Below are 23,628 nucleotides of genomic sequence, written 5' to 3' on the forward strand. Positions count from 1 at the left end.
TGCTGAAGATGCCACATCAGCAAACTGAACTTCAGGGTTCTTGTAAATGCTTCACTTGACCAGAAATGCAAAATATCCAGTCAGCCAATCCGCAAATTCCAAGCCAACTCTGGCTCCGCGTTTCTTTCTTTGTTCCTTGATCTTTCTAAACAAGATCAGATATGCAACCCCAGCCAATCATGCCCTGTCTCCACGTTGCTGCTTCCAACGCTCTATAAACTCGCTCTTGACCAAAATCCCTTGAGAAGAATGTGCCACTGTACTCCCCCAACCCATGGATTATTTTCCCTCGAATAAAGGGCATCAAACTTGTTCCTAAATTGTTTTAATTTTGTCATTTGACAATCTTGTCAAGAAATAGGAAAGACAACCCAAAGAATGGAAGAAAACATTTGGAAATCATATATCTGATATGGAACGTGTATCCAGAATTCATAAAGAACTCTTACAACTCAATAAGAAGACAACTAACCCATTTTTAAATAAACAAATGATCCCAATTTTAAAAATTAAAAAATAACACAATGAAATTTTTAAAAAAACAACTCAATTTAAAGATCCCAAAGGATCTGAACAGACATGTCTCCGAAGAAGACATGCAAATGGCCAACAAGCACATGAAAAATGCTCATTGTTATCCACTAGGGAAACACAAATCAAAATCAAACTGAGAGGCCACTTCATACCTACTACATGGTTATAAGAAGAAAGACAAACAATAACAAATTAGAATCCTCATATATTGCTGGTGGGGATTAAAACGGTGCAACTGCAAAAGGTTAAATGTAGAGTTACCACATCACCCAGCAATTCTACTCCTCTGTTGATACTGATATAAATGAAAACGTGACCATAAAAAACTTATACATGAATTCTTATAGCAGCATTATTCACAGTTTCAAAAAATAGAAAAAAAAACCCCAAATGTCTGTCAATTGATGAACGGGTAAACAAAATGTAATATATCTACACAACAAAATATGTTGGGCAATAAAAAGAAGGATGTACTGATCCATGCTACCACATGGATGAACCCTGAAAACATTATGCTATTTGAAAAAACTCAGCAACAAAAAGACCACGTACTGTATAATTCTGTTTATGTTAAATGGCCAAAAGAGGCAAATTTATGGAGACAGAATGTAGACTAGTCATTGCCCAGGGCTGGGGGTGGCAGAGGGGTGGGAAGTGACTGTTACAGGTAGGGGGTGGCTTTGGGGGATAATGAAAATGTTCTAAAATTAAATTGTGGAGATAGTTGCACAATTCTGTGAATATACTAAGAACCACTAAACTGTACACATTAAATGGTTTAATTGTGTGGTTTGTGAATTATACCTGAATAAAGTTGTTTTTAAAAAATTCATCCCAAAGCTACAATTGACCCAAACCAAATGTTTTCTGCCTGTTCTCTTTCCCATCCCAAATAATTTCTGGCCACATTTCCAAGCCTCAACAAAATTAAACTAGTACAGTCAAACAATTGTACTCTAATGACAAGCCAACATAGACATTTCCAGCCCACCTGACCCCTATTATCTCATTCCCAGGAAAAATCAAATTCAAGATTAACTCCTCTTGCAAGATGAAGTCCTAAGAAATTACCGTCCAAAGGATTTAAAACCCCAACTAGAATGCCCTTGTTCCTGTGTGATTAAAGATCCAAAGTCTTAAGTTAAAGTTCACCAAGGATCCTCCCCAAAGTTTTATTTGGTTCAGGCTCAGCCAGAATCTCAGCCATTGAGGCTCCTGGTCTTGGTGCCTGGGTGAAGTCCAATTTCCTGCAGCAACGAGAGCCCATTTCTCACTCTGATTGGGTGTAGGGGTTTTAAAAGCAGCAATTCTCAAAATGTGGTCATCGGACCAGTAGCAGTAGCAACGCCAGCTGGGAATCTGTTAGGAATAAACATTCTTGGCCTCCAGCCCAGCCCTGCTGAATCAGAGTCTGGGGTGGAGCCCAATAATCCATGTTAAGAAACTGTGGCAGGGCTTCCCTGGTGGTGCAGTGGTTGAGAGTCCGCCTGCCGATGCAGGGGACACGGGTTCGTGCCCTGGTCCGGGAAGATCTCACATGCCGTGGAGCGGTTGGGCCCGTGAGCCATGGCCGCTGAGCCTGCGCGTCCGGAGCCTGTGCTCCACAAGGGGAGAGGCCACAACAGTGAGAGGCCCGCGTACCACAAAAAAAAAAAAGAAACTGTGGCAGGCAGCCCCCTGGCTGGTCCCCCTGATCTCCATCTCCTGGGATTCATGCCCTTGTGTAATCCCTTTCCCCTGAGTATGGGCTGGACTCAGTGACTTGTTTTTTTTTTTTTTTTTTTTTTTTTAACATCTTTATTGGGGTATAATTTCTTTACAATGGTGTGTTAGTTTCTGCTTTATAACAGAGTGAATCAGTTATACATATACATATGTTCCCATACCCCTCCAGACAGCCACAAAGAACCGAGCCGGTTTCCCTGTGCCATGCGGCTGCTTCCCACTGGCTATCTACCTTACGTTTGTTAGTATATATATGTCCATGTCTCTCTCTCGCCCTAACACACCTCACCCTTCCCCCTCCCCATATCCTCAAGTCTGTTCTCCAGTAGGTCTCTGTCTTTATTCCTGTTTTACCCCTAGGTTCTTCATAACATTTTTTTTTTCTTAAATTCCATATATATGTGTTAGCATACGGTATTTGTCCTTCTCTTTCTGACTTACTTCACTCTGTATGACAGACTCTAGATCTATCCACCTCATTACAAATAGCTCAATTTCGTTTCTTTTTATGGCTGAGTAATATTCCATTGTATATATGTGCCACATCTTCTTTATTCATTCATCCGACGATGGGCACTTAGGTTGTTTCCATCTCCGGGCTATTGTAAATAGAGCTGCAATGAACATTTTGGTACATGACTCTTTTTGAATTCTGGTTTCCTCAGGGTATATGCCTAGTAGTGGGATTGCTGGGTCATATGGTAGTTCTATTTGTAGTTTTTTAAGGAACCTCCATACTGTTCTCCATAGTGGCTGAACCAATTCACATTCCCACCAGCAGTGCAAGAGTGTTCCCTTTTCTCCACACCCTCTCCAGCATTTATTGTTTCTAGATTTTTTGATGATGGCCATTCTGACTGGTGTGAGATGATATCTCATTGTAGTTTTGATTTGCATTTCTCTAATGATTAATAATGTTGAGCATTCTTTCATGTGTTTGTTGGCAATCTGTATATCTTCTTTGGAGAAATGTCTATTTAGGTCTTCTGCCCATTTTTGGATTGGCTTGTTTATTTTTTTGTTATTGAGCTGCAAATTAAACCTGTAAATTTTAGAGATTAATCCTTTGTCAGTGACTAGTTTTTAATGAAAGGACCACAGCAGAAGTGATGAGGCATCACTGACCAATCTTTCCATAACACCTGTAGACTGTGGCTTCTGCCTCAGGCACTCGATGGCTCACTGTGACCACAGGACACTCAGGCAGCCCCTGGAGAGACTCACAGAGGAGGAACCAAGACATGCCAGCAGCCACATGGAGGGGCTTGGAATCAGCCCCCCACCAGCCAAAGCAGTCGAGCCTCTATCTGAGACGCATCTATGCTGACGGCCTGATGTAACCTCATGGTACCTTGGGCCGGAGGCACCCAGTTTGGCTGCACCTGGATTCCTGGGGCACAGAAACTGTGAGACAATCAATGCTCACTGTTTGAAGTTGCTAATTTGTTGCACAGCAATGGGTAACTAACTCACCAGCCCTGAGGGGATTCTGAAGCAGGCTAAAGTTGAGAACCGCTGTTTCGCTGAAGGAATGGTCAGAGACCAACTGAATCAGATTTCTCACTCCTCCCCTTGCCCTTCAGCAAGGATCAGGAAAGTTTTTTTTTTTTTTTTTTTGCGATACGCGGGCCTCTCACTGTTGTGGCCTCTCCCGTTGCAGAGCACAGGCTCCGGACGCGCAGGCTCAGTGGCCATGGCTCACGAGCCCAGCCGCTCTGCGGCATGTGGGATCTTCCCGGACCGGGGCACGAACCTGTGTCCCCTGCATCGGCAGGTGGACTCTCAACCACTGCGCCACCAGGGAAGCCCAGGAAAGTTTTTGATGGTCTTCTACCCTTTCATTAAGGAGTCCTTTGGTTGCTTGTGGTTTTTTGTTTGTTTGGTTGCGTTCTTTAGTGCCAGAATAAGTCAACACGGCTGTGAATTTAGTTTTTCCCTGAAGCAATCTTGCAATCTCATGAGGTGCAAACTCTGAGGAGGGATGTCGGGAAAGAGGGAGGGGCACAGAGATGGGGTAGGTGGGAAGCCTGAGGGCAAGGCAACCACCTTAGGATTTGACTGCAAGGGATTTGAGCTCTCTCCCGTGCTTATCTTAGACCATTTAGACTGAAAGTCTAAAGGCAAGTGTCACAGATCACTCCCCAAGTAAGCCCTGGCTATTGCTGGCACCGTCCCCCTGCCCCGTCCCCCTACCCACATCACTCTGTGGGGTCTCACAGCTTCTTTGCATTCCCAGGGATGCAAAAAGCTGAGAACCATTCTTTTCTTTTCTTTTTTCAAATTAATGTCAACACACGAGCAACCCCTTCACGCTCCCAGCCACTGTCCAGGCCCCAGGAGCATGTCACTGTGTCCCAGTTTTCCCAGGGCCTCCCTGTGGCTGGTCTGGTCACAGGTTTACATCACTGCCCTGAACTGGCCAGTATCAGGCTACCTGTCTGATCTCTGATGTGACAGAGGCAGCAGACACACACAGGCATGGCCCCACCCTGGTATCTGATGCTTGCGTTTCACTACTGCTAGAGGTCACCTTTTGACTTGAACCACTGTGCGTGGATGCTGGACAGGTAGATCCAAGACTAATTCTTTAGCCTGTGTTCACGTGGGTGGTGGGAGGCTTAAGAAAGAGGTTCACTTAGTTGAGAACAGCTGGCGGGCCTGAAAATGTAAAGAAGGTGGAAAATGAATGGAATCAGTTTTCTGTTCCCCCAAAGGGAATGCTACCTCTGTACTGACTTTCCTGTGTGATGTTTCCAAAGTAAGTGTCAGTGCTGGGCATCTGTGGCTGATCCCCGAACAACACAAATTAAAGAAGTGGAAATTTGGCCGAGTTGACGGAACTGCTGCAGGAGACCCCAAACCGACTCTGAATGGACTTGTTTCAAGGAAAAGCAGCTGGCGTCTCCGCCAGGGTAGCCGTGAAGGCAAAAAAGACACACTTGTCAGATTGGCAGCGTCTAAAGAGACTGTTTTGAAAAGAGCAGCGGTAAACACTGCCCAGAGCTGTCAAAATGAAAAGTCTGCTGGTTTCCACACAGCGTGAGAAAGTGGCCCGGGCGGGACAGCCCCAAAGGCACAGGCAGAGGGGTTCTGGCCACGAGGGAGAAAGGGAGGCGTTTGGCTGGTGGATGATCGCACGGATCCTCTCCCTGATTTCATCCCAGGATAGAACAAGAGCCCAGGGCTCCTGACTTGGGCGTGGAGCGGGGACGGTAGGGTTCTGGGAGCCCCAGTTCAGCGGGGCTGAGAGGCCAGACAGCACAGCTGCCCACACCCCTCATGGGAACCTGACCCCAAGCCACGTGCAGAAAGAGGGGAGGGGCTGGGAAAGCTGAGTACCTGCTGTGGGGTCAGAACACAGGGACTGTATCCCCCGAGCTCCCCAGCACATGGAATTGGAAGCTGGGAGGACGAGTTTGGCTGTCAAAGCCTTTCAAAGAGGCAACCATCCTACTCGATTCTCCAGGATGAGTTTTCTTGAGCTCTGATCCCAGTGTGAATCAGACCAAGGCCAAGTAGCAACGCCCGCTCCCCTAACCTGCATCCACTCCATCCCAGGGACCTGACAGGCAGTGATGGAGCCTGCAAAGCCCTCCTAGATAATAGTATTTGATGCACATTTCCTCAGTTGTTTTGCAGATGTAACCCCCTGTCCAGCAACCAATGGAAGATGTTCACTGCTTGATGACCAAGAGCACATAGCCCTAGGCCTCCTGGAGCCTAAGGACTGATAATGTTAACCCCTGTGACACTGCCCTGCTACCTCACCATCAGCCAATCAGAGAACTGTGCACAAGCTGATCACAGACCTGCAAGCCCCCTCCCTCACCTGGCTTTTAAAAGTGCTTTGCTGAAACCCTTCCAGGGAGCTCGAGGCTTTTTAGGGCATGAGCCACCTGGTCTCCTTGCCTGGCCCTGCAGTAAACCTTTCTCTGCTCCAAATTCCGACATTTCAGTTTGTTTGGCCTCACTGTGCATAGGGCACACGAACGTGCATTAACAGCCCTATACCCTGTCGCACAGCCCAGAACCCCCATGCTCACTGCTGGTGACGAGGGTGGTCAGGACCATGCCTGGCTCCCAAGGGACGCTTGTCCCATGACCAGGGAGAAGCATGGGCAGCACAGAATTGCTTGTCAGCACCTGGCTCTGCCAGGGTCTCTGCGGTGCCATCCACACATTACCTCGTTCATCTCATAACCACCCTCCAGGCGGGTGCTGGATGATTCGAAATCTGTGGTCATGGAAACAGAAGCTGACTTGAATCAGAAATGTGTCCCCAGGGCGGCGAGTAGGAAGAACTGTAAATGAGGCCCCAGCTCAGAGATGTCAGCCCCAGGGCCTCCGTGGCCCTGCTTTGCCTCCCCCTGGTCCTGTGCATGGCCTCCACCTCCCCCTGCCGGCTGGACCAGTGGAGGAGGCCTCACATCCTTTGTGGTAACATTTATATTTTTCTTTTTCTTTTTGTCATTTTCAGATGCTGTTGTCTTCCTTTTCAGTTTAAATTTGCTGGAAGTCTAAATGGCATTCCTTAAGTGAACAAAACTCAAAGTCACGTGATACCTGCACTAAGCAGGGCGGGGTGGGGCTGGGCCCGAGAAGAGGAGCTGTCCTGGCCCTGCTCCAGCGGATCCTGATACCGTCCAGGGCTCTTGGCCTTCCCCAATCAATAGAAATTGATCAGCGTCCAGACAAGACATTCAGGCTGGCTTTGTCGGGGCCCCGCTGCAGCAGCAGGGAGTGAAGACAAACAGGTTCCCTTGCTTGCCTGCTCCCTGAGGGGGGGCGAGCTTGTTCCTTATATGGCCTGAGGGTAGAGGTGTGTCCAGGGGTCGGGCTGGAGGTGTGGCCCGGGTGGTCTGCCCACCCCTTAAGTGGTGGTGTGTGCTGGGGGCATGCCCAGTACCCTGCTTGTGCTCCGGGCTCTTCAAAAGTGGCAGGTGGGTTTTTTGTATCTTTTGTCCAGAATTTGCTCCAAGTTCACAAGCATGCAGTTATTTTTAGTCCCATAGAGTTTCTTTGTATTTGTGTCCAGGTGCAAGCTCTGCAGCACTGCAGCAAAGGGTCCCAGGTCCAAGCCTGTCTCATTCTCTCCTGAGAGACTCTACACCCTTATTCTTAAAGGGTGAGGGGCTAACACTTTCTTCTTCTGAAACTTCTTTCTGCTGGGCAGGGGCTGCAGACCCTAGCCTACCTAGAGGTGTAGAACTCCCTTGCTTACTCTTCCAAGGACCTGTAGGGACCTGAGCCACCTTCCACTGCAGTGGGCTGAACTCCTTGAGCCATCATGAGCCTTACTTCAAACTGCTGCAGCCTAGAAGACACAACTCAAACGAAAGGTTAAATAAGGGCCATAAATGAGAAGAATGACAATTGCCATTAAAGGGCCTAGAAAGGGAAGGAACCAGGTTAACTCCGGGAGGGCTTCCTTAACTGTTGACCAGACAGGGGAGATGTCACCCCTGCCAAGAAGCCATTCTGCTTGGGTGTATGTTTTTGTTAATCTCAGGGTTAATGTTTAACATGTTTCTCTATTTTTAGAATGGAAGGTCTGGACCTGTTGGTCCCAGGTCTCCTTCTTGGACTGAAAAGTCTGAGTCACAGGTTTACAACAGTAGGGAAGACAACTGAGCACTAGACGAAATACAGCATAAATCAGTACGACTGAAAGGAAAAGGGTTATAAGAAAATGAAAATCTCCTGCCAGAAGGTTTTTTAAACCTTGTAGGATCCAAGAGAACAAACTAGAGAACCAGTTTTTAGCTTCCCCACCCATATTGAATGCCGGGGACCAGCCCCAGCTGAACAGGATTCACCCAAAGGAGAAGACGGAGTCGGCGTGGACAGAACTCAGTACACCTCTTCTTGGATGCAAGGATCTGACAAATTTATTTTCAAGATTCCAAAAGCTTTTATACTATAAAGTGATCTCATTTTCAAATTCAACATCCTCATTCCCACACCAAAAACTCCCCCACATAGGCCACAAAACAAAGGTAATTTACATCAGCAAATTGATTAAAACAGGTTAGGTAATTTTCCCATCGCCCAAAGTCTCTTTCTTCTCCCGTGGTTAGTCACATGTTGGTCACATCTAGATCAGGAACTCTGTTTGTTCTTCTCAGGAGATTAAAGTGTTCTTGTACTTGCACATTCTGCTTGAGTGATCAATAATAATCAAATAACATTTCATCTACAAATTTCCCAACCCTACCATAATAATCAAAACAATACACATTATTTTTATGCTTCTAAAAAACTATGGGAGCGGGCATTGTACCATAAACTCATTGATTAAACTCACTGTTGCATAAAAACTTGCCATCATACCCAGGTATTTTCCCAACAAATATAATCATTAAAGGAGCCAAAGTAGTTACAATTCTTCTCTTGGTTTTTACCCTAAATTGGGGTCTTTCCTAAACCCCTGCATTAAAACTATACATTTTTCCCAACACCAATAGCAATCCTATAAAAATCACCTTAGGCAAAGGCAGGGGAAGACAAGGGGAGCCACACAGAGGAAAGCTTTGCTTCCACACAGAGAAAAGCTGTGGTTCACGGAGGAAATGGGAAACAAAGCCCTGCTGCGGTGGAAGAGCAGTTGCCATTGGCCAGGTCTCTGGTCTGCTACCTGGGTTCCCATCTGGGCTGGGCGTGGGAAGCGAAGCAGCCATGGGGACAAGAGACCTCTCTCAAAAGGGGTGAGGGTTCAGGCTCCTGCAAAGTTGGGGGGGTGAGGATCTATGCCCCACCTCTGTTGGCCCCCAAGTTCTCTCCTGATGGCCCCTCTGCGACTGTGCCTGTCTTAGGTTGTTCCTTCCCTGAGGAATCTTACCCGTCTCTGGCTAACCAGCCATCCTCCGGGGCCAAGCAGGGAGATGTGAGGTGTGCGAGTGAGCGAGGTGCAGCGCCCCCAGAGAAGGTCAGTTCTCTGTCACCTTGGTAGCCTATGCCCCCGTGGCCTCCACGCCCAGCACCTGCCCTGGGATTCCTTCGCCAACTGGCGGGGCCCCGGTTCTGATCACATGTCTCCGGGAACCCAGGTTTCTCCTCCAGAGAGGGCCCAGCTTACAGCACTGGGCAAGAGAGACCAATTACACGGCACCAGCCACCAGGAGGCAGGAAGCTTTGCAAACGAGAACTTTGCTTTTCCATATTTACACCTGACAGCACCAGCTTTGCTTGGCACTATGGGTCTCATACCTGGCAGTACCAGCTTTACTTGGCACTATGGGTCTCGTCCATGCTGAGACTCAAAGGCTCGTCCTATGTGGCTCCCGGCAATTCCCCCTTTTTTATTTTTTAAAAAAGCAGTATGCAATTCCACTTTGGTTTTATATACACTCTGGAGGGCAACTTGAATTAATCGGATAATGACTGGAAAAAAAATAAGGAGCAAAATTATAACCACTCCGGCAGCCCCATAATTTATTAAAATATGCATAAAGGAATTACCCTTAAAATAACTTTGTAAATTTTGTAAAAATTCTGCAGCAGCCTTAGAGGGATTTATATCATATTGAGAGGCTGCAATATCATGAATTTGTTTATGTAAATGTTCTAAATCAATTCCCACATCACTAGAATTCCATATATTCAATATATGCATTTGAATTTTTTCCCAAGAATATTCAGAATAATTTACTTCTAAGGGGGTTACACATATCCAAGAATATTTTTTATGGCAAGTTAAAGATAAACGAATTTTCAAAGCAGTAAGTTCTTGACCAATATGTAAAACTGCTTCTTCAAGGGCATCAACTTTAGCTTCCAATTTTCTATCTATAGCCTCCTGAGTTGCTAAAGCTAAGGATATGTTTTTTGATAAATCATTGGCATATTGAGCTGTTTGTACTTCTTTTACCAAGGTATATGTAGCAACAGTAAAAGAACTTAATATTCCTATTAAGGCAGATATTCCTAAAATTAAAGTAGCTACAAATCTCTTTGGTCTCATAAGTTCTCCAACTTGTCTTACAATTTCTGCTCCTATATCTGTATACCAAGATTCATTAAGCGCTACTGGTAGCATAATATAAGCTGGTCTTTTTAACACCATTATGGTTGACACATTCATTTCAGGAACAATACAAGTGGTCAATATGCATTGCTGACAAGTAATATAAAATCTCATATTATACTGCACAATCTGTAACTTTTCACTATCATTAGAAAGCAATAAGGAATACGGAGATGACACACAGGTCTGAACATGATACTCTTCCATATGAGTAGTAGCTCTAATTAATGTTATCTTGCGAGTGGTTAAGGGTAATCTCCATAACTGAGGTTGATAATAGGTTTTATTTTCATATACAAAAGTATAGATAGGAGCCACCCATCCATGACTATTCCATCTATTTACCTTCAATGGACGAGGAATATAGGAATTATTCCATGGATATAATATGCCCTTCTCTAAATATGTTCTATAATCATTCTTAGCATCCGGAGAAACATTAATACTCCAATCTGAAATATAATATTTAGTCCCAGGAATAGTTATTTTATTTTCTTTATTATACATACAATATATCCATAAAGGATATCCAGTTTTAATATTTATCCAAATCCATTCATTTGTAGCTTCTCCTATCTTATCTTCACAATCATCATATCCAACAGGATGAGAATTATTAATTAATTTACATTGATTTTCCCCAACCACTTTTCCCAACAATGACCATAAATATCTTGTGGTCTTATCTCTTCCATTTTTGGAAGACTCTTTTGGTGAATCTGTTAAAAATCCTGTATCAACTACTGATAAACATCCATTTTTCATTTGATCACCTTTTATTGACCCTGAGCCAAGAAAAAAGCATATCGGAGGAAAGTCAGTCTGACCTGCAAATGAATAATTAAAATTAATAACAAATTGTTTATAACCCTGTATTCCTCGAATGCCATCGGTCAAATCAGGGAATGAAGAAGTCACTGGAATAATAGAATCTGTCCAAGTACATGCATGTAAAATAGGAGGATCAGGAAAATATGCCCAATAAGTTGTATCAGCTCTTACCTGCACCGACAGCAAAGCCAGCAAAGCCACAAAAAAATTACAAGTTGTTAATGGCAGACCCTGAAGATTTACCACAGCTTCAGCATCATTACATAATCTTTTTACAGCTCCCCATGTTATATCAGGAGAATCTAAAGTAGATGCAGCATACCGACGCGTTTTTCCTCGTCTAGGTCGTTTATACTCTTTATCAGAGGATAAATTTATCATATCACATGATCCAATTGCTGTAGGGAAATTTTCTTTTTGTTCATCAATTTTTTCAAGAGATAATTTTTGCATTGGGGAAACAAGCTGGTTCACCAACTCCAGTTTGGCTTTTACTTTCTGAGACATTTTCTGTAACCTTTTTGTGGTCAGCAAAGTTTCCTGTTCTTTTCTTCAGAAGTTGTTCAGCTGCCGGATGTCGAATTAATCGATCTGGTATCCAAATAGGTGAATCAAAATTCTGGGGAAAAATACAAGCATATCCTCTACCACTAGTTAATAATACATCAGGTCCATTCCATTTTCCTGTTAATACATCCTTCCATAAAACCTTTGGCTTTATATCCTCAATATCCATTCCCCAATGTCTCATCATAGGAGTCTTTTCTTTATCATTCATATTTAAATAATTTAATACAAACATAGAATGGTTAAGTAAATGATGAGGAGAAAAATATTTTAAATCTCCATTTTGTAATTTATAAATCATATTTTTTAATACCTGGTTAGTTCTTTCAATTATAGCTTGTCCTTGTGGATTATAAGGAATTCCTGTACTATGGGCTATGCCAAACTGTTGGCATAGTTGCTGAAAAGATTTAGAAACATAAGCAGGACCATTGTCAGTTTTTAACTTTCGGGGAATTCCCAAATAACTGAAACAAAACATCAAGTGCTGGCACACATCCTTAAAGGCCTCTCCGGTCCTAGCTGAGGCTACAATTACATGTGAAAAGGTATCCACACAAACATGTACATATGACAGCTTTCCAAAACTGGGTAGATGAGTCACATCCATTTGCCACAAATCATTAGCTCGCAAACCTCGGGGATTTACTCCTTGCTGAGGTACATTAGTTTGTGTAGGACACACAGAGCAATTTTTTACTATTTCCCTTGCTGCTTCTCTAGTTAGACTAAACTGATATCTTAAGGCATTAGCATTTTGATGATGCAGCTGATGAGATTCTATTGCTTCTTGTACTTTATTCTCATCTACTATAAAAATTTTAGTCAGGGCATCAGCAGAGGCATTGCCTTCTGCTAAAGGCCCTGGCAATCCAGAATGAGCTCTAATGTGGCCTATATAATAAGGTTGTGTTCTTTTCCATATACTTTTTTGTAATCTCTTAAGCAACTTAATTATTGTACTCTTATTCTCAGGAAAGGCTGCTGTTTCTATTGCTGGAAATAATTTAACTATATATAAGGAATCAGTATATAAATTAATCTTTTTCTCCCTGGTTAATTTCATCACTTCTATAACTGCCATAATTTCTGATTGCTGTGCTGAGCAATTTTCTGTATTTAATACTTTCTTTTTATTATTAATAATATAGGCTGCCCTCCCTGAGGAGGATCCATCAGTAAATACTAATATGGCCTCTTTCAAAGGTTTCATTTTGTAATATGTAGGAAAAACCACCATATGTTCTTTAAAAAACTGTAGCAATACACTTTTAGGCAAATGAAATAAAATCTGACCTCCAAATGAGGTCAGGGCTATTCCTAATGAATCTTCTAATAACAGCAAGGCCTCTAATTGATCTTTATTATAAGGTATAATTATATTATCCATATCTTTTCCAAATAACTCTCTACTTCTCTTTCTACCTTTAATAATTAGCAAACTAACCATAAAAGGATATGAGGCAACAATCTTTTTTGGACTAGCAGCCAAATGTATCCATTCTAATGGTCCATCTTGCCATAATAATCCTGTAGGAATAACTGGAGTCCTTAAAATAATTAAATCCCAAGGTTTGGTATAATCTAATCTTTTAATAAAAACATTTTTTAAAGCTTCTTCTATTTTTTTTATGGCTTGTTTTCCCTCTGCAGTTAATTCTCTAGGGGATAAGGGGTTAGGATCTCCTTGTAATATCAAAAACAAAGGTTTTAATTCCACAGTAGTAACTTTTAATAAAGGCCTTATCCAATTTATATCTCCTAAAAACTTTTGAAAATCATTTAATGTAACCAAATGATCAATTCTTAGTTGAAAAGGTATATGCTGAATGGAAAATTCCTGTATTAATCTGCCCAAATAATTATAAGGAGGCTCAGTTTGAATTTTCTCTGGAGCAACTTTTAATCCATAGTCCTGTAAAGCTTCCATCATATCCTGCAATGCCTGATGTAAATAGGCCTTATCTTTATGGGCCAATAATATATCATCCATATAATGTATTAAATATATTTCCTTATATTTTTGTCTTATATTACATATGGCTTGGTCTACATATTTCTGACATAAGGTAGGGCTATTTTTCATGCCCTGCGGTAAAACTTTCCATTGATACCGCTGATATGGTCTGATAAAATTAGAAGAGGGCACACTAAACGCAAACCTCTTTCTATCCTCCTTATGTAAGGGAATTGTAAAAAAACAATCTTGCAAATCTATAACTATAATAGCATAATCCTTAGGAATGGCTACTGGAGAGGGAAGTCCAGGCTGTAAAGCCCCCATTGTCTCCATTGTTTTATTTATAGCTCTAAGATCTTGTAATAATCTCCATTTTCCTGATTTTTTCTTTATAACAAATATAGGAGTATTCCAAGGACTATTAGAGGGTTCAATATGTCCTGCCAATAATTGCTGTTCCACTAAATTTTTTGCAGCTGCTAATTTCTCAGAAGTTAGGGGCCATTGTTCTACCCATACAGGTTCCTCTGAAAGCCACACTATAGGGTCAGCCGCTTTTAGAACAATGGCCCCCTTTATAAATTTGGATAGCCCACTCCATATTTATTATTTTTTGGCTCAGCAACCACAGGATATAATCTTCCCTCCTGATTTTTTCCTAAACCTTTATCTGGGTCATAACCCATATTTAACATTTGTGAGGAAACCCAATCATCTGGACTATACAGAAGCATTCCCATCTGCATAAGTATATCTCTTCCCCAAAGGGAAATTGGCAGGCCAGGTATTACATAAGGACAAAAGGAGCCTGCTTGTTTATTAGCAGTATTCTCCCAATTTAAAATCTGAACACTTTTAGCAACTGCTGGAGCCGTTCCCAATCCTACCAGCATATTTTCAACTTGTTTGGTAGGCCAAGCATGAGGCCAATCTTTTCCTGCAATGCAGGAAATATCAGCACCGGTATCCAATAATCCTTGAATATTTTTTCCATTAATTTTTAAAGTTTTCAATGGTCGATTTTTAGTAATTTCTTGTATCCAAAATACCATATCACTAGAGCCAAATCCTTTTTTATCCCTAGGTTCCTGAGTCACATTCATACCTATTTTATAATAAGGTAATAACAACAATTGTGCTATTCTTTGTCCCATATAAATTTGCTGTGTCTTATTAGAGGGAGCCACCATTATTTGAATTTCTCCTGTATAATCAGAGTCAATTACTCCAGGCAAAACTATTAAGCCTGATAAGGAAGTTGAACTCCTACCAATAATTAAACCCATTACTCCGGGGGGCAATGGACCTTTAATCCCAGTTGGTATTTTTATAACTGGAGAGTCAGGAGTTAATATTGTTGCGGAGGTGGCACAGAGGTCCAATCCTGCGCTGCCTGGGGTGGCCCTAAACAATTCATCGATTCCCCTGAGGGAAGAAAGGGATTGAGCGTCTGGTGAATGGCCCCTACTGTTTGTTGGGCCCGGGGTTGGGCCCAAAGTAAGTTTCCCGAATTAGTTCCGGCAGGTGTATCTGGAAAAACAGGTGCAGGAAATATTGGCATCTGAGCTCCAGCCTGAGGCACTGCAGAAACCCCATTAGGGGGAAGAATGTGTCCGTCCTTGTGATATTTACTCCGACACAATTTAGTCCAATGATTTCCTTTCCCACATCTTTGGCAAGGAGTCTTTGGGACCCCAACATTACCAGGAGATATCATTCTAACAGGGCCTGCTGGAGGTATATTTTTATTGGGACATTCCCTACTAAAATGACCTGCGCCTCCACAAACAAAACAATTATTTCCTTTTGGTCCCTTAGAAATTTGTGTTTTTTGAACCATATTCATCATACATTGAGGCAAAGTCTCACCTTTAAGAGCTGCAGCAATTGCCACACCTTGCATAAAAGAAGGACCAATATCTGAACATTGCTTAATAAAATCTGAAATATTGCCAGTCTTTCTTATAGGGCGAATTAAATTCTGACACACTGGATTTGCATTTTCAAAGGCTAATTGTCTAGCCAACATAGTTGCTGCATCCTCATCTATTATCACTCTTTTTATTTCCGTTAACAATCGAGATACAAAATCCTCATATGGCTCTTCAGATCTCTGTCTAATATCTGAAAGAGAGGAAGCCTTTCCTGCTGTAACAGGTAAGGCCTTCCATGCATTAATTGCACATGTTGTAACCTGCCAGAGGGCCTCTTTACCCATATGCATTTGTTGCTCTGCAGAATCATAATCCCCTGCACCTAAAAGCATATCTCTAGTTATATCCTTATTTTTATTTGACTTTTTATTCTTATGGCGTTGTTTAGCCACTTGATCTTCATATTCAGTTTTCCATAATAAATATTGACCACCTGATAAACAGGCCTTTGTAACTTGAAACCAATCATAAGGAATCATCCATCTATTGGCCAAAGCATCTAAAAGGGTTATAGTATAAGGTGCCAATGGGCCATAATCTACACAAGCCTTTTTTAACTCTTTTAATAATTTTAAGGGTAAAGGATCCCAATGGACATCATCATCAAAATCTCCCTCATAAATTACAGGAAAACATGCAGCAAAGGCATAATCATCCTCCTCTCCCTGTACTCGTTTAAACTTATTTTTCTTTAATTGAGGAGGCGGAGGAAGATAATGTGACGATAATATGGGACCAGAAGGAGAACATAATGAGGGTTTAGATGAACCTGGAGGTGGAGGATTTTTTAACTTAAATCTATCTTTCTTAATATCTTTCTTATTCTCCTGAACAGAAAAAACATGAGGTCCATACTTCTCTCTTTTATAATCATAAGCAGCAGCATCTAAATCATCCTGATCTGCAGGAGGTAGTTTTTCATCAAAGGGAGGAGATTCATCCTCTTCCTCTGAATCTTTATCATTAATACTGCATTCATTTAAAGCTGCAGCCAGGAGCTTGGGACCCTGGGTTTTTGGGAGTAGCGGAGTACGCTCATCTATCATTTCTGTTGGATATTTGTATGGAGTCTTTTGACCCTCAGGCAAAGGAGCAATACTCTCCCTAATTAAGTTCCATAAAGTAAAAGTATCCACTGGGACCTTCTCTGGTCCAAAGTGACTATAATATACTTGTAAAGTTTGTCCCACTTTTTGCCAGGTTTCTATATTAACTGTACCTTCTTCTGGAAACCAAGGGCATTGCTCCTGTACAAACTGAAAAAACTGAGTTAATTGCTTACTAGTTACCTTAATTCCTCTTCCATTTATCATATGTTTAACAATATCTATAAATAATAGTCTCTCTTTAGACTCAGCCGTTCCCATAATTAACTAAATTATTCACCGTCACTTACCAGCTCTATACCTAACTGGGGGTCTGCAGCACCCTTGGTGAAATTCCTATCCGCCTGGCTAAATATTCTAATACTTACCCCTTCAGGTCCCTGTTCGGGCGCCACTTGCCGAGGACCAGCCCCAGCTGAACAGGATTCACCCAAAGGAGAAGACGGAGTCGGCGTGGACAGAACTCAGTACACCTCTTCTTGGATGCAAGGATCTGACAAATTTATTTTCAAGATTCCAAAAGCTTTTATACTATAAAGTGATCTCATTTTCAAATTCAACATCCTCATTCCCACACCAAAAACTCCCCCACATAGGCCACAAAACAAAGGTAATTTACATCAGCAAATTGATTAAAACAGGTTAGGTAATTTTCCCATCGCCCAAAGTCTCTTTCTTCTCCCGTGGTTAGTCACATGTTGGTCACATCTAGATCAGGAACTCTGTTTGTTCTTCTCAGGAGATTAAAGTGTTCTTGTACTTGCACGTTCTGCTTGAGTGATCAATAATAATCAAATAACATTTCATCTACAAATTTCCCAACCCTACCATAATAATCAAAACAATACACATTATTTTTATGCTTCTAAAAAACTATGGGAGCGGGCATTGTACCATAAACTCATTGATTAAACTCACTGTTGCATAAAAACTCGCCATCATACCCAGGTATTTTCCCAACAAATATAATCATTAAAGGAGCCAAAGTAGTTACAATTCTTCTCTTGGTTTTTACCCTAAATTGGGGTCTTTCCTAAACCCCTGCATTAAAACTATACATTTTTCCCAACACCAATAGCAATCCTATAAAAATCACCTTAGGCAAAGGCAGGGGAAGACAAGGGGAGCCACACAGAGGAAAGCTTTGCTTCCACACAGAGAAAAGCTGTGGTTCACGGAGGAAATGGGAAACAAAGCCCTGCTGCGGTGGAAGAGCAGTTGCCATTGGCCAGGTCTCTGGTCTGCTACCTGGGTTCCCATCTGGGCTGGGCGTGGGAAGCGAAGCAGCCATGGGGACAAGAGACCTCTCTCAAAAGGGGTGAGGGTTCAGGCTCCTGCAAAGTTGGGGGGGTGAGGATCTATGCCCCACCTCTGTTGGCCCCCAAGTTCTCTCCTGATGGCCCCTCTGCGACTGTGCCTGTCTTAGGTTGTTCCTTCCCTGAGGAATCTTACCCGTCTCTGGCTAACCAGCCATCCTCCGGGGCCAAGCAGGGAGATGTGAGGTGTGCGAGTGAGCGAGGTGCAGCGCCCCCAGAGAAGGTCAGTTCTCTGTCACCTTGGTAGCCTATGCCCCCGTGGCCTCCACGCCCAGCACCTGCCCTGGGATTCCTTCGCCAACTGGCGGGGCCCCGGTTCTGATCACATGTCTCCGGGAACCCAGGTTTCTCCTCCAGAGAGGGCCCAGCTTACAGCACTGGGCAAGAGAGACCAATTACACGGCACCAGCCACCAGGAGGCAGGAAGCTTTGCAAACGAGAACTTTGCTTTTCCATATTTACACCTGACAGCACCAGCTTTGCTTGGCACTATGGGTCTCATACCTGGCAGTACCAGCTTTACTTGGCACTATGGGTCTCGTCCATGCTGAGACTCAAAGGCTCGTCCTATGTGGCTCCCGGCAATTGAATAGCGAAGATTGGTGGTCAATTGTCTGCTGAAGCCAAGTGGCTTTTTGTCGAATTTTCTCAATGTTCTTTGCTACATGGTATGGGCATCAAGGCTGCTTTCTTTGCCTCCCGACCTGCCCTGTGGTTCCCTTGGGTAATTTGAGAATTTTCCTTTTGATGCCCGTGGAGGTGAATGACTGCTACTAGTTTTGGTTTCTTTGAGCCGCTTCTGTGAGATGTAAAATCTTAGCCCCATATTTTACAGGGGAATTTTTTTTGTGTGTGTGTGAGGTACGCGGGCCTCTCACTGTTGTGGCCTCTCCTGTTGCGGAGCACAGGCTCCGGACGAGCAGGCTCAGAGGTCATGGCTCACGGGCCCAGCCGCTCCGCGGCATGTGGGATCTTCCCGGACCGGGGCAAGATGCCATATCCCCTGCATCAGCAGGTGGACTCTCAACCACTGCGCCACCAGGGAAGCCCCAACAGGGGAATTTTTTGCATTTAAAAGTCCCCTTTCTTTCCAGATAGCTGCGTGGGCATGTAAAACAAGGAAGGCATATTTTGAGTCTGTATATATATTTATAATTTCTTTCCCCTAAGTTTAAGCCTCGAGTTAGGGCTATTAGCTTAGCCTTATGGGCTGAAGTGTAAGGTGGCAAAGGTTTTGTTTCTATAACACGATAAGCACTCACAATAGCACACCCTGCCCTCCTGACTCCATCTTTAATGAAACTATTGCCATCAGTAAACCATTCTTCCTCAAGGTTTTCTGTGGCCTGGTCTGTTAGATCAAGCCTACAGGCATAAACCTGGTCAAGCGTTTCAAGGCAAGAATGTGTTAGCTCTGGGCTTTCCACAGGCATTAGTATAGCTGGGTTGAGGGTGTCACAAGTTTTGAGGGTTACCTCTGGGGAGTCAAGGAGTAAAGCCTGGTACTTAGTTAGGTGGCCTCCAGTTAGCCAGTGGTGGCCTTTAATCTCCAGAATCCCTTGTACTTGATGAGGGGTCTGGACTTCCAGAGGCTGTCCAAAGGTAAGCTTACTAGCTTTTTCCATGAATAAAGCAATGGCAGCTACTGCCCAGAGGCAGCCAGGCCAACCTCAGGTCACAGAATCTAGTTGTTTGGAAAAATAGCCTATAAGCTGAGGAACTTCTAGCTTTTGCACAAGGACCCCCCAGAGCTGTCCCCTGTTTTTCAGCTACATACATGATAAATGTTTTGTTTTGTTTTGTTTTTAAATTAGGGACACCCAGAACAGGAGCTCTGGTGAGGGCCTGTTTGATATTAAAAGCTTTTCCTCATTCCCCAGTCCAAAGTAATGGTTCTGTATCTGGGCCTTTAGTGGCATCATATAGAGGCTTAGCCATCAGTCTGAATCCTGGAATCCAAATTCTGCAAAATCCTGCCATGCCTAAGTAAGAAGATTCTTTTTGTCTTTGGGGTGCTTAGGCATAATATAGCTTCTTTTCTAAGCTTCTTTTCTATCTGGAGATAACTGCCTACTTCCAGGGTTTATAATATATCCCAGATATTTAACTTGTTGTTTTGAGATTTGTGCTTTTTTCTGGGAGATTCTGTAGCTCCGGGGCCACAAGGAAATTAATAACTTCAATGGTATTCTGATCTGAGGCCTCCATGGTGGGACTACCTGTTCATATGTCATCTACATACTACAGAATGGCCCCTTCTTTTAGGTGTTATTTCCCTTAGTTCTTTTCCTAGGGCCTAGGAGAACAAGTATGGGCTGTCCTGAAGCCCCTGAGGCAATACTGTCCAGCTATATTGTTGCATTTGGCCTGAGTGGAGGTTAGTCCACTCAAAGGCAAACAGATACTGTGATGAGGGATGAACTGGGATGCAAAGGAAGGCATCCTTGAGGTCAAACACTGTAAACTATTTGGCAACTCCAGGAATCTGGACTCGTATATTAAAAGGATTGGCCACAAGGGAGTGTATAGGGACCACTGCCTCATTTACTGCTCTAAGGTCTCGCACCCTTCAGTATTCCCCATTTGGCTTAACAATTGGCAGAATAGGGGTATTGCATGGAGACTGACAGCTCCTCAAGAGGCCATGTTTTAAGAATTTATCTATGAGAGGTTGCAAACCTTTTTGCTTACAACTTTGTGGGATGTTGTCTCTTGTTAGGATAAGTGTCTTCTGGCTTAAGTCTAATTTTTACAGGTTGGGCATTTATAGCCTTCCCAGGGATTCCTTTGTCCTAAACTGCAGGGTTTACTGCATGTAGAATATGGCTGGGACTAGGCCCTTGTTCTTCCAGCTGGTTTGTTTCAGTCAGAGTCAAGAAAAGGGGCTGCTCGGGGCCTCCTAACAAGAGTATGGCTCTGAGGGAGCCCAGAAGGTCTGTTCCAGTGGTGGGGTAGGACACTCAGGCACAACTAAAAAGCCAAGTGAGATCAAATGCTGTTCCAATTGGCAAGTGAGAGGCCCAGTGAAGTAACAGGTGCAAGGCTTTCCGTCGGCACCAGTCACAGTAGAACTTTTGAAGAGGCCCAGAATGAGAGATCAGGACAGAGTAAGTGGCGCCCGTATCAATTAAAAAATAGATTTCCTTACCTGCCACCTGGGGCTCCTCAATAAAGGACCACCTTGGGGCTCCTCGATAAAGATGGACATCTCACTGTGGGGGAGCCGCCAGAATCCCTGGGCCACCTCAGGCGACTATCATGGTCATCTCGGGAGTGGGAGCCCCCCTTCCCCTTTGAGACTGGGGACAGTCCCACTTCTGATGACCTGTTCTTTTGCAGACTAGGGATGGACCAGGAGGTTCTTTTTGGTACTTTTGGGCCCAGTGGCTGGTTGACTTACATTTGAAGCATTTGCCCTTGCTGGTTTTACCTCCAGGCAGATGGTTAAACTTCCTTGGCCCCCTTGGGTTGTCCTGCGGTTGTAAGACATGGCTGAAAGCTATGGCCATCAGTTTAGCTTGAGCACTGGCCTGCTTGTTTTTACATCAGTTTCTCTCTTCCTCCTCTGCTTGATCTCGTTTATTAAATACCTCAAAGGCCACCTCTAGGAGCTGGGGCATGGGGTTTGTGGGCCTAATTGTAACTTTTGGAGTTTCTGCCTAATATCAGGGGTGGATTGGCTGATAAAATGTTTTCCCAGCAGGGATTGACCCTTAGGAGTAGATGGATCAATGTTAGTAAATTTTCTAAAAGGCTTCACAAGCCGTCCCTGAAAGAGGGCTGAAGTTTCTTTTTCTTCCTGGGTCACTCCTTTAACCTTTTCATAATTAACTGACTTTCTGATACACTTTCTCATCCCTTCTAATACACATTGGATCATGTGGTTCCTAGCTTCTGTTTCCTCCTGCGAATTATAATTCCAATGGGGCTCCTGATTTGGGACTGTGTCTCCACCCATAACAAAATGTTCCTGTTGGTCCCTGGCAAGCTGGTCACTGTGCCCTTGGGCTGCTGCCCAAATTCTCTGTTTTTCCTCAGGGGTACAGCAAGTAGATAGGACAATCTGGACACCCTTCCAAGTTAAAGGCCAGAGTTAGGACTGAAACCCGTCAGCAAACTTACTATCATCTTCAGAAAATCGGCACTGTCTCTGTTTTCATTGGGCTAAATCACTTAAAGAGAAGGACACGTGTACTCTGTCCCTTTGCCATTTGCCATTTCCCTAAGAGGGCACACTTTTCCTGATCCTGGGTGACAGGAAGTTTCACTACGAGTTACCCTGGAGGGACCAGTCTCTCCCTCCTGGGGTAGTGGAGGGTATAAAGGGACATAGTGAGGCGGAGCATGGGATTGGTCAGAAGGATCTGAAGAAGCAGGTGGCTCTGGAGAAGCAGGGGAACTTGGTTTCCTCCCTGAGAATTGGGAAAGGTTAGAAGGGGATCATCTAAAATGATAAGAGTGCTTTCTGATTCCCCAGGCTTTTGATTACATGAGCTGCTTAGAGCGGGATTTTGGTAAAGGACCATGAACATACCCTTGAACACAGGGAACCTCGGTTCATTTTCTCATCTTGTGACAGTAAAGCTCCAATTGCAAGATGGTATTGTAACTTAGAGACGCATTTTCAGGCCATTTTTTTCCATTCCCCCCAACTTATGTAAAGGCCAGGCAGTGTTACAGTAGAATTTAAGTTTTTCCCTTTTCAGCCTATTTTTTTTAATTTCCAATTTTTAAGGTTACATTCCAGAGGTGTCTCTTCTGGCTTAGAAGAGGATCCTCCCATGTTGAGTAAACTGCAACTGAGAACTCTCCTGGAGATAAAGTCCATCATCCCAGAGACATTTACTAGGAGGCTTCTGTCGGAAGGGTATCAGAGTGTCCTCTGAATTCCCTTCTTACCTAATAGGATGTTGAGCATCCTCTACTTTCCCATCAACTCCTAACCAGACATCTCTCTGGTCGACCCCGTCCCTCGTGCGAGGGGTCCCCAATAGGGGACATTTGAACCAGTGCCAGTGTGTTGCCAGGGCTCTCCTTGAGGGGGATCTGTTGTCTATAAAGCTTATGTCCTATAACAATTTTGCCTATGTTGGGGTGTATTCCTCGAGATTGAGCATCTATAAAGCCTAGGATGTGGGCTGCTTGGACCAGCCCAGCAGGTAGTCTGTAACAGTGTATGGGCTGACAAGGCCTGGAGTGAAGGAGGTCCTAGAGGTGCAAAAAGGAACTCCTAGAGGAGCTGGAGTTGGGCACAATGGAAAATGCCACGGGGTGTCAGGACCTGAGGGCCTAGAGGTGGGAGTATTCCCACAGGGGATTTTTTTGGACATAGAGTAAGGTGCGAGACTAGACAGCAGAAGAACCCAAAACCCTTTCCCCTATCTGTTTAGCGGCTGTGATAAAATTGGGGAGAGCCTGATGATTCCATCTGACATAGGCAACAGCGAGTTTGGACAATGTTTCCCATGTAATTTAACATATCAAACGGACCCAATTAGTTTAGGATCTCTCTCTCTCTATTTTAAAATATTTACCTATTTATTTATTTTGGCTGCACTGGGTCTTAGTTTTGGCACGCAGGGTCTTTGTTGCGGCATGCGGACTTCTTAGTTGCAGCATGCTGACTCTTAGT

Source organism: Lipotes vexillifer, unplaced genomic scaffold (assembly GCF_000442215.2).
Source record: "Lipotes vexillifer unplaced genomic scaffold, Lipotes_vexillifer_v1.1 scaffold670, whole genome shotgun sequence".
Lineage (NCBI taxonomy): Eukaryota > Metazoa > Chordata > Mammalia > Artiodactyla > Lipotidae > Lipotes > Lipotes vexillifer.